Below are 14,914 nucleotides of genomic sequence, written 5' to 3'. Positions count from 1 at the left end.
TACAAGTTGAATGCAAGAGGAATTTATTCCACCAGATCCAAGAGGAAACATCTATTTGTTATACATACCATGCTCATTTACATTTGCTCATCTAATTCTCAGATATTATCTCATTTAATTTTGCAGACATCAGCTTATTGTATCAACAGCCGACATTGTATCTCTGTTTTAGCAGGTAAGAACACAAAGTTGAAGTAATCTGGTCAAGGTCATACTAACAGCAGTTAAGTAGTAGACTAAGATTTGGACCAAGCACAGGCATCCTCCTTTCCTCGGGCCCTTAATTTAAGTGCCCTTCCTCTGTACTATTACATCATGTGCACACCTTCATTTTAGCATTTACTATAATAATGATGATGCTTACTATGTTCCAGGTCCTGTTTTAGGTACATAATAGGCACTAACTCATTTAAGGCTCATAACAGCTCTTTGAGGTATAGTTTTAATCACAATACTTTTATAAATCAGGAAACTAAGGCACAGAAAGTTTAAGTAATTTACTCAAGGTCACACAATAACTGCTGGGGCCAGGATTCACCCATACCAAGCACCCTCTGCTAACATGGAGGGATTCTAGACGACATAGTTTACAGAACTCATCAATGTAGTTACTGTAGGGCTGTTGTGTGTGATATTGCTCTGTATTCCTTATTAAATGAACACAAGAGAATTTTTTCTCAGGCCAACCGTCATAAAATTCAAGGCTACCTTTGAGTAACTGGTAAGTTTTCTCCTTTTAGGCAATGTGAATTATATAACTGGCTGTTTTCCTCCTTTCACTTCGACTGCCAAGAAGCTCCGAGTAAATTTGTGGCTCAGCATTAGTAACTGGGAGAACGCTTGGCCTGCATATCTGTATTCTGTTGGTTTGAAATTTTTCAAAATAAAAAGTTGGGGGAGAAATAATCTAAATTCTTCTTTATTTTCTAAATTTTTGGCAGTGTACATTTATAATTAGAAAAGGCAAATAAAAGAATGTTTGTCACTTCAAATGATTTCTCAGGCTTTACTCTGTGGACAAGAACTAGTTTCAGGTTAAATTCCATGCATTCAATATAGAATCCTAGTTCTTAGAAAACCAGGACTTCTGCATTTCTTGAAAAGTCCAGATCACCAGAATTTGTGTTCAGACAGATCAGAAGGTATTTTAAGTAGCATAAAAGAAGTAAGTTGTGACCGTCCTTGTTTTTAACCTATATCTAAGTAATTTGAGACCACTTTTGGATTATTTTGACATATGCTAGCTTGCTTTAGAGATAGAAAGTCGGTTATCTTCCTTAATGATGATATTTTATTATAATGAAGTTTAATGTACAGTTGATTTTGTGGTTTACCATTGGCTGAAAGAGTGGATAAAGATCACCTGTTCTAAAACTAAAATAATGGGGCGCCTGGGTGGCTCAGTCATTAAGCGTCTGCTTTCGGCTCAGGTCATGATCCCAGGGTCCTGGGATCGAGCCCCGTATCAGGCTCCTTGCTCAGCGGGAAGCCTGCTTCTCCCTCTCGCACTCCACCTGCTTGTGTTTCCTCTCTGGCTGTGTCTCTCTGTGTCAAATAAATAAAATCTTTAAAAAAATAAAAATAAAATAATTATTTTGGTACATTTTCTCAAGTTTAATTGACCAGATCCAACAACTAAATACCAGATTCATTTCTTTATTTAAGGGTATGTTTTGCAAGTAATTCTTTCAGGTAGATTTACTGGTCACTTTGCTAAAAGCCATACATTTCATGAGAGCATTATGCAGATTTTTCTGTAGCTAAAGTGAACAACTGATAATTTCTTCTTTGAAAATTTTTCAGTCCAAATCTTCATTTTCCAACAGGGTATTCGAATACCTAAATCCTCTACACTCAACCCAGCAGATTGTTGTCGTGTGGTGGGACCAGCATTGAGGGTTGCCATATTTGAATTCTATTGATCTCTAAGTATTAGAAATTAAGGTATTAGTTAATGGGTTAGTTACCTAGTTAACTTTGTAAAAATAAAACAAAGAAAACACACACACACACACAAAACAGACTTGTATGTGAGTTTGCAGACCCTCTGCTCTATCAGAAAGAACTTTATGGACTTGAACACTTATTAATTTTTCTTATTTTTTAAAATTTGAGAAAGAGAGGGACAAGCAGACTCCATGCTGAGCAAGGAGCCCCACATGGGGCTCAGTCTCACGACCCTGAGATCATGACCTGAGCTGAAAGAAAGATTCGGACACTTAACCAACTGAGCCAACCAGGTGCCCCTAATTTTTCTTATTTTTGAAGAGTTGTTTTTAAAGGAAAATCCTGGATTCCCTCCAGGTTCTCCCTCTGTTCACCACCATAGAGAGAGAAATGTTTCTGTCTAGGTGAGAATCTCGATGGGATGACTCATTCTTCACAAAAGGCTGTTAAACACCTATCATCTGCTAATTGGATTACTGAATTCTAAACAACATGAATTTGCCATTACTCAACCACAGAATATTAGCCGGTCCCTCAGAAAACTACATACCTGATCATATTATCCTGAGCTCACCTACAGAAACCTTCCTCACCCCCTTCCAGGAGTATTTTATTAGCTTGTCTTTTGAATATTGTGTCTTTGGCACATATTAAGGGATTCTAGAAGAGACTGTGCCACAGAGCCCACTAGTCCATTTACTGTGGAGCTTCTGTGCATTTGGTCATTTTATGTTTCCCATGGAAAATCCCATGAGAGAATTTTCTTTCAGAGCCAAGCATCATGAAATGCTTAGCTACCCTTGAATAACTGAATATGTCTTCCTAACAGACAAGTAGATTATGTAACTGGATGTGTTTCCCTTTTCACTTTGGCCATCAGGAAGCTCCAAGTTAAGCTTTAGCTCAGCTTTAGTGCCGGAACATGAAACTGGCCTGCATATTTGCATTCTAATTTGTTCCGTGGTCCTAACCTATTTAAATCTGGGTTTTCTCTTGCTTGGAGTTATTCAGAATTTTCTATATTCTGTGTACAGTTGCACTGGCTACCTCAGTTGATTGTGGAAAAAGCTAGAGAAATGAGTGATAAACATATATGATGACTATCTTATATGTAGCCACTTGCCCTTACTTCAAGCAGGAATTGAAACTTACGTTTCTTCCACGCTGATAAGAATGTCTTGTTTATAAGGTCTCCAGGGTTTCAATTCAGCTATTTAGAAAGCTAGAAAAATGAATTATTTTCAAAGAAGTTTTAATGCTATTGCAAATCTATACGATGTCATTCTTTTAATTTTGCTTTTTTCCTTCTGATGGAGGTACATAGGTAATGTAATGATTGGCAAGCATAAGTGGGAAACTGGAAGTCCCTAATTCATTTTTCACAATGTCTCTCAGTATTTTCTTTTAGTAGTCCAGAATTTGAAGAACTACCTTTTCTATAATCTAAATCATATTATTTGCTAATACATCTACTATGTATTAGTGATCTGATTTGTAGTCACTGGCATGTATATTTGCACATATATGCTTCAACTGAAGGTACACGGAAAATCTTGCAGGATTCTTCATTGTCTTAATACATCTTTTATATTAAGTTGAAGGTAGAAAGGCAATTGAATACCCCCATAACACTTAGGCATTCTCATCAGACAAGAATGTGTCTGATAAAATAATCCTGTAATTATCTGAAGAATAGACAATAAAGGTGCTTTGAAAGCGTAAGGTCAGAAATAACAAGTATTGGCGAAGATGTGGAGAAAAGGGAACTCTTGTGCACTGTTGGTGGGAATATAAATTGGTACAGCCACTATGGAAAACAGTGTGGAGCTTTCTCAAAAGCTTAAAAATAGAACTACCGGGCACCTGGGTGGCTCGGTCGTTAAGCGTCTGCCTTCGGCTCAGGTCATGGTCCCAGGGTCCAGGGATCGAGTCCCACATTGGACTCCCTGCTCAGCGGGAAGTCTGCTTCTCCCTCTCCCACTCCCCCTGCTTGTGTTCCCTCTCTTGCTGTCTCTCTCTCTCTCTCTGTCAAATAAATAAAATCTTTAAAAAAAAATAGAACTACCATATGATCCAGCAATTCCACTTCTGGGTATTTATTGAAACACTAATTTAAAAAGATATCTGCACTGTCATGTTCATTAAAGCATTATTTACAATAGCCAAGATAGGGAAACAAACTAAGTGTTCGTGAATGAATAAAGAGAATGTGGTATGTATGAACAATAGATACTATTCAGCCATAAAAAAGAACGAAATCTTGCCATTCGCAACAACTTGATGGATCTTGAGGGCATTATGCTAAGTGAAGTAAGTCAGACAGAAACAAATACCATATGATCTCACTCAAATGTGGAATCTAAAACAATAACAAAAACAAAACCAAGCACCAACATAGAACAGATTGGTGGTTACCAGAGGCAGAGGCTGGAGAGTGGGTGAAATGGGTGAAGGGGGTCAGAAGGTACAAATTTCCAGTTATAAAATAAATCATGGGGATGGAATGTACAGCATGGTGACTACAATTAATAATACTGTATTGCAGGGCGCCTGGGTGGCTCAGTTGGTTAAGCGACTGCCTTTGGCTCAGGTCATGATCCTGGAGTCCCGGGATCGAGTCCCACATCGGGCTCCCTGCTCGGCGGGGAGTCTGCTTCTCCCTCTGACCCTCTTCCCTCTCGTGCTCTCTATCTCTCATTCTCTCTCTCTAATAAATAAATAAAATCTTTAAAAAAATTTATAAAAAAAATAATAATACCGTATTGCATATTTGAAAGTTGAGTAGATCTTAAAATTCCTCCTCACAAGAAAAAAAAGAGTGTAAGGTAAACAGTTAAAATATACCACAAATTTTGTAATCCTGTTCTGTCATTTCTTAATATACCAGGAACCTCAAAAAATAGAAATAGTGCAGGCCTGTTTCCTATTTCAATTTTTATTTACATGTTACCATGTGCCAGGCACAGAGGGGATACAGAGATTGAAGATCCCGTTTTTGCTTTCAAGGACTAACCATTTAGAACTGCACTGTCCAATATGGTAGCCTCGTGTGACTATTTAAATTTAATTAAATTAGAAATTCAGTTCCTCAATCACACAAGTCACATTTTTAAAAGCTCAATAATCACATGTGGCCAGTGGCTACACAGTGCATGTGTAGAACACTTCTATCATTGTAGGAAATTCTATTGGAGAATGTTGGTCTAGAAGTCATGTGGAAATTCCAGATGTGTTAAGTTTGCATGACAATGATCTGGGGCATGTTGAACGCCACTGCCAGAGATTCTGATTGATAGATACCATCAATCAGATAGGAGTCTGTTTTTCACAATACCTCCAGATGATTGTGATACAGAAGGTACACATACTTCATTGAGAAAAATCAATTTAGGGTCAGTGGGAATAGCCCAAGAGAGTGATTCTGAATTTCCTACCTAAATGGCATCTGGATGCTTGAGCCAATTCAAATTTGATTTGGAGAGATAGGAGTGCTGGAACTATATTCATACCTTGAGAGTTATGGAGCATTGTATACCCATTATGTGTCTAAAGACGTATCAAAGAGTATTATAAATAAATATCTTTAATTTTCATGTTCTCTCCAGAGTCATTAGAGGAGAATCTATTCCTTGTCTTTTCCAGCTTCTGGTGGCTCCAACATTCCTTGGCTTGTGGCCGAATCACTTCAGTTTCTACTGGCGTTGTCAGATTGTCTTTTCCTCTTCTGTGTCAGATGTCCCTCTGTCTCCTTCTTAAACAGGGACACTTAACGATTACATTTAGGGCCCGCCCAGATAATCCAGGATAACCTCCTCGTCTCAAAATCCCCAACTTAACCACATATAAAAAGGCCATTTTTCCATAGGAGGTAACATTCACTGGCTCCAGAGATTAGGACCTGGCTATTTTGGGGAGCCATTATTAAGCCTACCATAACACAGTTATAGTTACTTATGAACTTAGAGAATGGTGTTGAAGGATAGGTATAAACCAACTTTTTAACATAAATTTCTTCAAGATAGCTGTTATTGGAGAAGGAGAGGGAAACTATTCACTTTTTTCTGTTTTGATTGACTAGCTAAGGATAATAAGGTAGAAAAAATTTTATTTTATTTTAGAATTTATTTATTTATTTGAGAGAGAGGGAGAGCACTGAGGGAGAGTGAGAAGCAGACTCCCTGCTGAACAGAGAGCCTGACGCAAGGCTTGAGCCCAGGACTGTGAGATCATGACCTGAGCCGAAGGCAGACGCTTAACCCACTGAGCCACCCAGGCGTCCCCAAGTAGAAAAAATTTTAAAAGAGAAAGAGCAAAAATTTCAACTAAATGCAAACAAAAAGAAAGCAGAGGTGGCAATATCAATTTCACGTATTATGAAATTCAAGACCAAGAGCATTACACAGAAAAAGAAAGGGTATTTTGTATGATAAAAGCCCAAGAAATGAAGATCTGTTATAAACCTTTATGTATCAAACACTACAGTAGCAAACTATGGAAGGCAAAAACTTTTCAAAAATAAAAAAATTTTTGTAAAACTACAATTTTCTTAAGGGACTTAAATATATGTTTCTTAGAATTCAATGCATCAAGTAGACAAACAAGAAAAGGAAGAGGAAGAAGAAAAAGAGGAAGGAGAAGAGGGAGGGGGAGGGGATAGCAGTGGTTGTGGAGGATTTTAATTAAATTCTCAGCTTGATCTAGCAGTTGTAAACAGAACTTAGTATACCATAACAGATGATATGTACTGTTTTTGTCCAAGGAACAGCCACAAGATTCAAGCATATGCTTGTTCCCAAAGAAAATTATACTAAATTTCAAAAGGAAGAAATGCTACTGTTCTCATTCACTAGCCACAATGCAGTAAACTACAATTAGCATCAAAAGGATAGCAAAATAAGATTTATCTTCTAGAGTTTAAGAGGAAATCAAAACTGAAATTTCAAAATATATATATATATATGAATAACAGTGAGTGCCTACATAGTAAAAGCTGTGCTATGTGACCAAAACAGTTCTGAGGAAAAGCTAATATTCTTATTTTTTTAATTTGTTTTTTCATTTTAACTTAATTACCTCTTATTTTTTTTTAAATTCCAGTTTAGTTAACATACAGTGTTATATTAGCTTCAGGTGTATGATATAGTGATTCAACAACTCTACATGTTACTCAATGCTCATCATGATAAGTGTACTCTAATCCCCTTCATCTATTTCACCCATCCCCCACCCATCTCCCCTCTGGTATCCATCTGTTCTCTATAGTTAAGAGTTTGTTTTCTGGTTTTTCTCTTCTTTTTCTTTGCTCATTTGTTTTGTTTTTTAAATTCCACATATGAGTGAAACCATATGGTATTTGTCTTTCTCTAATTTCATTTAGCATTATACTCTCTAGCTCCATCCATGTTGTTTCAAATGGCAAGATTTCATTCTTTTTATGGCTTGCATTGTGTATACATACCATGTCTTCTTTATCTGTTCATTTGTCAATGGACACTTGAGCTGCTTCCATAATTTGGCTATTGTAAATAATGCTGCAGTAAACATAGGGGTGCTTACATCTTTTCAAATTAGTGTTTTCATATACTTTGGGTAAATACCCAGTAGTGCAATTACTGGACCATAATGTATTTCTATTTTTAATTTTTTGAGGAACCTCCATACTGTTTTCCACAGTGGCTGGACCAGTTTGCATTGCCACCAATAGTGCGAGAGGGTTCTTCTTTCTCCACATCCTCCCTAACACCTGTTGTTTGTGTTGTTGATTTTAGCCATTCTGACAGGTGTGAGGTGATATCTTATTGTGGTTTTGATTTGTATTTCCCTGATGATTAGTGAGGTTGAGCATCTTTTCATGTGGTTTTTGGCCCTCTGTATGTCTTTGGAAAAATGTCCATTCATGTCTTCTGTCCATTTTTAAATTAGATTATTTGGTTTTTTGTGTGTTGAGTTGTATCAGTTCTTCATATATTTTGGATACTAACCCTTTATCAGATATGTCATTTGCAAGTAACTCCTCCCATACAGTGGGTTGTCTTTTATTTTTGTTGACTGTTTCCTTTGCTGTACAGAAGCTTTTTATTTTGATGTAGTTCCAATAGTTTATTTTTGTTTTTGTTTCCCTTGCTTCAGGAGACTATCTAGAAAAATGTTGCTATGGCCAATGTCAGAGAACTTACTGCCTGTGCTTTCTTCTAGGATGTTGATGGTTTCAGGTCTCATGTTTAGGTCCTTAATTCATTTTGAGTTTATATTTGTGTAGGGTGTAAGAAAGTGGTGCAGTTTCATTCTTTTGCATGTAGCTGTCCAGTTTCCCCAACACCTTTGTTGAAGAGATTGTCTTTTTCCCATTGCATATTCTTGCATCCTTTGTCACAGATTAATTGACCATATAATCATGGGTTTATTTCTGGACTCTTTATTCTGTTCTATAGATCTGTGTGTCTATTTTTGTGCCACTGCCACACTGTTTTTATTACTACAGCTTTGTAGTATATCATGAAATCTGGGATTATAATACCTCCAGTTTTGTTCTTTTTCAAGATTTCTTTGAATATTTGGGGTCTTTTGTGATTCCATACAAATTTTAGGATTACTTGTTCTAGTTCTGTGTAAAATGTATTTTGATAGGGATTCCATTAAATCTGTGGATTGCTTTGGGTAGCATGGACATTTTAACAATATTTGTTCTGTTAATCCATGAGCATGGAATATCTTTCCATTTGTTTGTGTCACCAGGAAAACCTAATATTTTTAAATGCACTTTTGAGATTTAAAAATAGTATTATTAAGTAATCATTACACTTAATAATTTAGAAAAAAGAACAAGATAAACTAAGAAATTTGGGGGGTAAAGATATAGATGTGTGCCAATCAGTTATTGCCACAAAAAATGCTGTGTAACAACCAACCACAAAATCTCAGTAGCCCACAATAAGCACTTATTTCTTGCTCATGCAGATCAGCTAAGTTCAGTCTGTTTCAGGCTAGGAGAAACCTGGGATGGCTCTGCTCCATTGTCCCATGATTGGATCTAGGCTAGAAGGGCAATGGCTGCCTGGAGCATGAGAAAATAAACTTTTCTCATGGAGATGACAGCCAAAGGGTCCATTTTACAGCAAAGGAGGTGTAGTAGTGGACACAGGGCCATGGAACGTGCTAGACCTATCACACACTGCACCACCAATAGAGTGATTCTGAACTTCCTACGTAAATGGCACGTGGATGCTTGAGCCAGTTTAAATTTGATTTGGAGAGATGGGGAAGTGTGAGAGTGTGATGAGATGCTCTTCTGAAGGTGTAGCAGAGGTGTCAGCTTGGAGATATAACCCTGCAATGATATGATGCCATTTGCCAGGGCACATTATGTACCCTGAATCAAGTATCATTATATGGGTTTAGGAGCCAAGGGGTGGAAATGTGAGCAGCCTCTTCCTGCCACCATTGCTTAGTTACTCACTTCGGGCATCTTTGCTTCCTACCCCCACAACTCTAGGCCTGGCTTATCTAGAGAGGTCCTTGTTCCTAAAAGGGAACACTGATTTAAAGGTGGATTCTTCAAACAAGTCCTTCACGTGTTATAACTTGCCACTAAAAGCCCCAATTAGGGTAGTTATTATTGCTTTTAAACCCATTTTACTCTTGATATTTTGCTTTGCTGTTGTGCTGCTGTTTTGTACAGTTTGCCTCCACAAATTATAATGTTCTCGGTACAGGATCCCTGTCTCATACTTCCAACCTTCTGGTTCTCTGAGAACACTTAATGTTATTGATTGTGTGCCCCCAGTCATGTTGAGCACAGTACAATAATATAATAATAGGACAGAAATCCTTACAGGATTTATAAATCCTATATAAAAACTTAAAGGATTTATATCCTATTATTCATGTGGCATAATACTTAAAAACTTTCTCACTACATTTCTGTGACCCATGGCCCTTCTCTACTCAGGCAGCTAGAACACAGGCCTTAGGGATGTTAAAAAAGAAAAAGGCCTTTGACTTTCAAAAATCTAAACCTTTGTGCTTTGAGTTGTGAGGAGGGAGAGCTCTGAGACCTGGTGAATCCCTATGAAGAGGCCCCACCCTCCTCTGCACCTGTGGATTAGATAAAGGGAAATCAGAGTCCTGAGACTGATATCTACAGTTCAGAATGGAAAAGGATCCTCTATTTGGCTTCCCAGGTAGAAACCCTGGGAGTCAGCAAGATCCCTGAAGAAATGGCTGTGACAGATGTCTAATGGGTAGGACCATATATAAACCCTCATGACTTAGTTTCCCATGCTCCCATGTGCTGTAAGAGCTGCAGAACGATCCAGTGCTCCCTGGGTAAATGTTACAGAGGAGAACGCTTAACCCCAAAGAGTTCCTTGACATAACATGGAAATAGCACAATGGAAATAGCTGACATGGCATGGAAATAGCAGAATGAAGTAGCACGGGAGGTGACAGACCTGAAAGAGCCTCAACCTTAAGAATGAAGAATGGTCTAACAGCAAGCTACATAGATCTATAACAAAGGACCAAATAGACTTGACATTTTAGCAAATGCCAATAGAATGGTTCTCCTGTGAAAATCAGTTGCTCACGTTCCTCCAACCTTCTAGACATTATAGGAACTTAAGATTTTACCTCAGAGAAAAGCAGCAGGAGAGATTCTGAATTTATTGAGATTCAGTTTCTACCTACCCCCTCAAAAAATGGGGCCTTTAAATTATGTGCAATTAGAATAAAAACTCCATTTCTTACACCTCTGAGTTTGTAGATTACATACATATCCCTTATATTCATTGCTACAAATAATGAGTGTTTTACTATAATAGCGAGAGAAAATAATTCATATTTTGGGGGTATAATTCTCTGATGTTAGTGGCTTTAGAAAGGAGTCTGTACAACAGTGCTTCTCAACCTTACTGTATATGCTAGTTGCTTGGGGAATCCTTTGAAAATAAAGCTTCTCATTCAGTAGGTCTCAGGTGAAGCCTGACGATCTTAATTTTTAACTAGCTCTCCAGTGATGCTGATGCTGCCGGTACAGGGACCACCCTTGGGAGTAGCGAGTTGTTGAGTATACTGGTAAGATGATTACACTACATTTTGACTAGCACTTTGTCAAATAAACACAGGGTGGCGCTCCTGCTCCCAGTGTACCATAGATCTGTGGTCCAATATTAGACTCCAGTTTAAAATAAAATACAGGGGCACCTGGGTGGCTCAGTAGGTTAAGCAACCAACTCTTGATTTCAGCTCAGGTCATAATCTCAGGGTCTCCAGGATCGAGCCCCACATCCTGCTCTGCACTCAGGAGGGAGTCAGCTTGAGATTCTTTCTCTTCCTCTCCCTCTGCCCCTCCCCCTGCTTGCACGTGCTCTCTCTCTGAAATAAATAAATCTTTTTAAATAAAATACAAAATGAATATAAGCAACGAAGAAAGTTTATGTAAAAGGAAAGTTGAATGTTCTAAAGAACTCTCAAAGACAAATAGCTAAATAAATTGCACCTGGGGTGCCTGGGTTGCTCAGTGGTTAAGCATCTGCCTTCGGCTCAGGTCATGATCCCAGGATCCTGGGACCGAGCCCCACATCGGGCTCCCTGCTCAGCGGAAAGCCTGCTTCTCCCTCTCCCACTCCCCCTGCTTGTGTTCCTTCTCTCGCTGTGTCTCTGTCAAATAAATAAATAAAATCTTTAAAAAAATAAATAAATTGCATCTGAATTAGAGGCCAAAAAAAACAAGTAAATAAGGAGGAAACCATGAAACTATGGACTCTAACTTGGATTCCTTTGTAAATGCTTTAAGTTCACAATCCGCTTTTTTTTTTTTCCACAATCCACTTTAAAGACACTTGCATTTGAGATCTTAAGACCAGTGGTTCTCCACAGGGCATTACTGACCCCTAGGGGTAGTTTTGGAAACTCACGGGGCATTTTCGGCTGGGTTTCACAACTGGTCCTTAGTGGACGAGGCACAGGGGTGTGAGACATCCTGTAAGGAAGGGCCTGCACAACTTTGAAAAGTCTCACTGAGTACTTGTATAGGTAAAAAGCTTGCTTTTCCCCTCAAGAAGGTGGGCTTCACATAATTGACTTCCTCTCAAAGAGCACAGGATGGAGAGGGAGTCGGCGGAGATTAACTTCACAGTGGAGAAACAACAAAAGCTACTCAGCCAAGTAATCAAGCTTCCCATCATCAGTGATACATCGTGTTGATAATCTGCACCCTTGATCAGATGTGATGAGAAGGGCCCTTTACCTATATAGGCTTTCTCCTAAAAAACCGTAATCCCAGTTTCATCATGAGATTAAAAAAAACTCATATTAATAAAATCCCAACTGAGAAACACTCTGACTAGTCAGCACTCCTCAAAACTATCAAATAACAAGGAAAACAAGGAAAGTCTAAAAAATGATCACATTCTACAGGAGTCTAAGGTGACATGACGACTAAATGTAATATGGTGTCCTGGATGGGATCCTGTAACAGACAAAGGAAAGTAGCTTAAAACTAAGAAAATGTGAATAAAGTATAGACTTTGGTTAGTAATAATGCATCAATGTAGTTTCCTTAGTAGTAACAAATGCAGCATACTAATGTAAGATTTTAAAAAATAAAGGAAATTGGGTCTGGGGTATATGGGAACTTTGCATCATTTCTATAAATCTAAAACTATTCTAAAATTTTTAAAAACGTAAACTACAGTTTTCAACTAGTAGGTAAGTCCTGGATATCTAATGCACAGGATAGTGATTATAGGCAAAAATACTGTATTATAACCTTCAAAGTCACTAAGAGACTAGATCTTAATTCCCACAAAAAAAATTTTTTTAAGATTATTTGAGAGAGAGAGCACGCACATATGCAAGTAGGGGGAGAGGCAGAGGGAGAGGGAGAATCTCAAGCAGACTCCCTGCTGAGTGCAGAGCCCGACGTGGGGCTCTATCTCACCCTGAGATCACAACCCGGCTGAAACCAAGAGTCAGACGCTTAACCAACTGAGCCACCCAGGCGCCCCAAAAGAAATATTTATGTGACATGATAGATGTGTTAGCTAGCTCTAGTAATATTTCAATATATAAACATATAAATGTATACATTAAACTTACACAATGTCAGTATTATTTCAATTAAAATATTATAAAGCTACCTTTTTATTATCTGAGCCTAGAACGCCTATATTACTTGTTACTTATATAATTTTAATATTCACTAGGGACAAACTATCCTACTAACAGAATATTATTCTTTTATTCAAAACTTTAGCAAGAATTTGATCACCATTTTGGAAAATGACATTTCCAACAGTAACACTATTCATGTTTTTTGAGTAGCCAATAAAACTGTTACCAGTACACACTATATATGTAACCTTGTATCTCTTCATGAATCATGAATTCAGTCTTTATTTTAAAATACGCTTAAAATAACGCTACTGGTAGCGTTAACAGTACTTGACCGAGCAGTTTTACTTCTCCATATTTAAGAGCAAGCACCTACTTCATTGTTTTCCAGTGTAGTAGTATCTGGGCATTTATATATTGAAATGCATATTTTATTACAAATTGATTTCATTTCTCCATTACGGTAAAGGCACTGGACTGACCTTTTCTGAAATTGTATAGATAGGTGAGTTATGTATGAATTTCATTTTAGGATACTGGGCGTGATCAAGGTTACAAATGTTCATGTTATAGTAAAAAGGGTCTGCTAAGTCTGATATGGTTGAGAACCCCAATCTTAGACCAAGCTCTTCGAGGGCAGAAAATGTCTGGTTTCTTACAGGTTCTCAACATTTCATTTCACCCTGTTGCAGTTTGTTTATGCCTACTCAGAAGCCCTTGTTTGCTCCTCCATTTTGGCAGTCTCAGTTCTGAACTAGTGCCCACCCTCCTGTAGGCAACTGGAGTAAATATGACCCCTCTAAGCCAGAGTGGTCCCATTCCCTGTGCCAGTGATTAGACACAGGCAAGTGAGCCAGACGTAGTCAAGATACGAGGGGGACTCTGCTGAGGAGCTCTGGTTAAGGTTTTATAGTCACTAAAGGCACAAGAGGAACAAAAGTTCTTTCACTGGACACCGTTGGATTATACATAACACCTGGAATCATGGTAGGCATCTCTGATCATGAATATTATTAGCTCAGAAAGAAAATGCTGAGAATGACAGGTTGGGAAGGAAGGAAGGAAAGCAGGGTTCTTGGTATCTCTGAACCCTCTATGAATCCAGAGTTGGGTCTTTTCTCACGACCAGCAGCAAGCATCCTAATATAACCCATTTCACAAGCAGTTGTGTTGCTGAGGAATACATGTACACACTGTGCATGCAATCCTGCTCAGAAGGCGATGTAGGGAAGCCACAGTAATTCTCTCTCAGCCATCGGCACCTCATTCAAACCACTGTATTGTAACTGAGTCCCAGGCTTAGCTGTGAAGGGCTCACAGGAGACTGCTTCTACATGAACAGTAAGCCCCACAGTCTTGTGGTCCAGTCATAGAAAACAAGAAAACCTTGTGCTCTACTACACTCTTTCATATCACCACTTCTAAATAAGTTAATTGGGAAATAAGTGATTTGTCCCAATCCTTCGCCTGGTGATACAATATACATCGTTTCAATGCACACAGAGATGAATTTAAGGAATAAGCAAGGCCTTTTGACAAGTTTTACTTAGCAAGTAGAGAAAGCTTTTTTTTCCATAGAAATAAGGTTTAAATATCTATGGGTTTTTTTTCATTTTTTTCTTTAAATTTTTGTTACGTTAATCACCATACATTACATCATTAGTTTTTTTAAAAATTTTTATTGTTATGTTAATCACCATACATCATTAGTTTTTGATGTAGTGTTCCATGATTCATTGTTTGTGCATAACACCCAGTTCTCCACGCAGAATGTGCCCTCTTTAATACCCATCATCAGGCTAACCCATCCCCCGACCCCCCCTCCCCTCTAGAACCCTCAGTTTGTTTTTCAGAG

The sequence above is a fragment of the Zalophus californianus genome, chromosome 7 (genome assembly GCF_009762305.2).
Source record: "Zalophus californianus isolate mZalCal1 chromosome 7, mZalCal1.pri.v2, whole genome shotgun sequence".
Taxonomy (NCBI): Eukaryota; Metazoa; Chordata; class Mammalia; order Carnivora; family Otariidae; genus Zalophus; species Zalophus californianus.
The sequence above is the reverse complement of the archived record's forward strand: the minus strand, read 5'-3'. Positions refer to the sequence as shown.